This window comes from Pinus tabuliformis, chromosome 3_1, assembly GCF_031772625.1.
Source record: "Pinus tabuliformis cultivar Carrire ecotype Pingquan chromosome 3_1, CPIR1, whole genome shotgun sequence".
Classification (NCBI taxonomy): domain Eukaryota; kingdom Viridiplantae; phylum Streptophyta; class Pinopsida; order Pinales; family Pinaceae; genus Pinus; species Pinus tabuliformis.
The window spans coordinates 519,336,521-519,340,147 of NC_142301.1; the positions used below are offsets into that span (position 1 = coordinate 519,336,521).

Below are 3,627 nucleotides of genomic sequence, written 5' to 3' on the forward strand. Positions count from 1 at the left end.
AGGTACTAGTATCGTTTTATTTTACGGTAAATATTTAAATTATTAAAGTTATTAAGTAGGGACACCAGTTAGTCCCAAGCCAAGTTGAACCAGGCACTGGCTAGTTAGCTTAGAAAAATCTAGATCCAGATGGAAGAATCTGAAAAGAGAAGGGGGTGACAAGCTCCTGGGTAGGAATCTGGCAAAGGGATTAAAGGTTTAAGCTATAGATATAAAATTAAATAAACAAGTTTCTGGTGGCATACCATTAACATATATATATATAACAGTAATGATTAATTATTGTTTGCAAGGAGAATGATTCTTCGTGGAACAAAAATATAAGAGTTCCCACTCGAAAACAACAAAACACTATCTACTGGCCAGGACGAGTGCTATCGATTATAGCAATAGAAAAGCAACGGATGAGAATCAGATGGCTTATGTTCATGAATTGAGAGTAGTAATAAATTATTAAATGATACTCATCAAAATAGTATTGATAGAGAACTACCAGACAATAGGAATTTATTAAAAACAATTACTCCTGACAAAATACGAAAGAGAACTTGGAGTCGAAGCTAGTCCATCTTGGTGTTGAATGTAACCATCATAGGAAATTAAGAGTGACTTTTAATTACAGTAAAACAAGAGGCTGTGGAAAGAAGACGAGAAAGAAATAAGGCCTAATAAATTGTAGAGGTCGTGGTCCAAAATTATTTAAAACTAAAACCTCACTCCAAGTACCAAGATTTCAGAAGCATCGTTCCAAAAACGAACCTGTAGCCTAGTTAACCTTCAATAAGAAAGATTAGGCTTATTCCAAGTTGTCTGTGTAGAAATTAATGTTAAGACTGAATTCTTACTAGTCCTATCCATTACCGGAAATGAATTGTGGTTGAGGACGACATTGTGGTGGGTAATTGGGAAACTAAGGGGGTTTAGACCCTGGTCACCAGAAAGAACCAACAACTGGGTCCAGTCTCCCCAAGTAACCCTACTAAACTTCTCGTAAATTAGAACTGAGTTATATGATATACATGCATTGTTCAGAATTAATCATAGATATTGAAATATGTAAGTGTAAGAGAAGGAAAATAAAACCCTTATTGGAAAGAAAATAACTTGGGAATAACAGGAAGCAAAAACTCATGCACTACTCCACAAGTTACATGTGGACAAAAGAATCATGAATTAAATATTATCTTTTCAATAAATCCGAAACAATTCGGTATACATCAGGAAATTCTTTTATGGCCGAGGTATACCTCAAGGCCAAAATTTAACTATGAGGTAAAACAAAATAAAGAGAGAATTTTTATCTAGCTAAGGCTCAAATCAACTGACATAAAATCCATAAGGATTCACTGGACCATTGCTCTTTCTGAGCTAGAATTCATGAACAATTATACAACTATAATTGTAACTTTATTCTATGCAAAGACTCGTAACAAAGCTCCAACACCTGAGCATGCCGGTAAGGGTATAGTCTTAGATGGTCGTCTGGTCCATTCCCCAGAGAACTGATGAGTATGGTACCTGCAATGGGAAACAGAAAAACTTAGCACTATCCTCTATGAGTGTAAAGGTTGTAGGGTTAAAAGTGAAATGGGGTTTTGGATGGCTCACCTTGTGTCCTAGAGGGTCGGAATTCAAACCCTCGCCTGCAATTCAGAAGAGGTTCATCCATTACCTTCATTTGTCATGCTAAGCCTATAAAATTGGTAGTGAGCACGAGGAAAATGCATGCATGGGGATAGAATCAATATGGTAAAGAGCTCATACCTACATACAAATCTCATACCAAAATGAAACCCGCGTCACTGTATTCGAACTTATAAATGAAAATAACATGAAAGTAAGCTCTGCACAAGCATAGTACCTGGATGAACCGTAACGCAAAACATTAGCCAGAGCATCAAACTCATTCTGATTCAACTTGGCTGAGTTGGAAGTTAAAACGAGGATCTATACACATCCCACCTGAGCAAAGATTGTTGTTCGTGTAACTCTTAGAACTAGCCCATGCCATTTAAGATGCAGAGATCGATGAAGAATAATGTCGGTGTGAATGAGTGGTTGAGCTGTGGATGGGGTAGGGATGGGTTACCCTAACCCCTCAAGAATGAAGGTTCATTGTTGGATCTATAACCCTATCATCTATGGTGGAGTTTATACCACTAGTCCTTACCTTGTGACTGATAGTTGTGGGTGGTAGCCTTCGAGAAAGTTCTGCACGGTTTTCCATGTATACATCGACTGTTGGGTTAAGGTATAGTGGCATCGTGCATAAAAATTATATACTTTAGTTAAGTATCTTGACTTTGGTTCAAACGTTGTATCGATAATTAGACTATACCCATGTGAATCCCGCAAGGTAAGTTATGGTAACTATTCATGTGATATATATTGGCTAAATTATTATTTTTTTAAGGTGTAGTTTAAGTGCTTAAGTAAGAATGTTACACCCTAGATGGCAGAGCAGTTGTATGGTACCACAACCTTCTTGTCAACTCTATTTAGAAATGGGGGATGTTTAAGAGAATTTTTCCTTGAGAAGTTTGCTAAGGACAAGACCCCCACCATATCGTTGAAAGTGTTGGGTAGTCTCAAGATGGAGCAGAAGGAAAAAGTGAAATATTTTAACCAAAGGTTTAACCGTATATTGAACAAGTTCATTGCAGACACTAAAACTCATGACTCCATCATAGTTGACTACTACACGTCCACACCGCCAACCAACATTGCGTAGTTCGTCAAACAAGGTGTGAAACCAACACTTTTGGAAAATTTCCAAGAGGTAATTGATATGGAGAAAGACTTGCACACTATTGGAGTCATTGTAGATGACGAACCAACTAAGGATTCCAAAGACACGGGCAGGAGGTATCAAGCTACTGTGAGTAAGGTAAAGGAAAAGGAAGAAAGTGAAATTGAGAATCTTACTCGTCTCATCAAATCCTTGACAACAGAAGTGTCTGAACTCAAGCAAAAGATGACCGAGACAGTTGTGAGCAGTAGGCCTCCCAGATTTTCACAAAAGAAGAATGTGACATCAGGAAGCAACAGTAGCCACCCAACCAAAAATGCACAAAGCTCTAACCTATTTTTCAACATGGATTCAATCGTGATAGATCATTATTACAAGTTCCATCAAGAACAACATTCAGAGAGGAATTGTGAAGGATGGAACCAAGAAATGAGCATCCTAGCTACATGGTTGACTGGCCAATTTATGGCCGATGAGTAGACTGAGCCAAAGGTTGAAGACGAAGAGGAAGTTGCTGCATCTGATGAAGCTCCAAGTGCTGGGCATGTAATCAACATGCATCAATGTATTAATGTTGCCTAGAAGACAACCACTGAGAGGGAGCCTCCGAGTGACCATCCGGACACAAAGCAGAACAATTGATACAACTTGAGGAGTCAAGGGGCCCCCACTATTTTTGAGATACTGAGAGAAAATGTAAGACAACATCTACTCAGAACAGTGGACCCACTGGTCATTTCAATACATAAAACACAAGGCAATTTTGGGAAGACAACTACATCTAAAATTGCATATGTTAGTACCAAAGGAAAAAGAATCCCACCAAACAACACGAACATAAGTCTAGCCCTGGAAAACTCAGTGAGTCTTCTTGCTCT

The 3,627-nt window shown here is 38.3% G+C and overlaps 1 long non-coding RNA gene across 4 annotated transcripts; it reads right to left on the minus strand.

Annotated features, from left to right (window-relative positions):
- Positions 1–549: 549 nt before the first annotated feature.
- Positions 550–2,156, minus strand: LOC149188105 (uncharacterized). Of its 4 annotated transcripts, none has more exons than XR_016256239.1 (3): positions 1,765–2,143; positions 1,609–1,643; positions 550–1,518 (listed from the first exon to the last, which is right to left on the minus strand). It is a non-coding gene; the product is annotated as an uncharacterized LOC149188105 (long non-coding RNA). The 4 variants fall into 4 exon arrangements; XR_016256242.1 differs by having other exon boundaries at positions 560–1,518; positions 1,609–1,764; positions 1,862–2,156; XR_016256241.1 differs by having other exon boundaries at positions 560–1,518; positions 1,862–2,134.
- Positions 2,157–3,627: the final 1,471 nt, after the last annotated feature.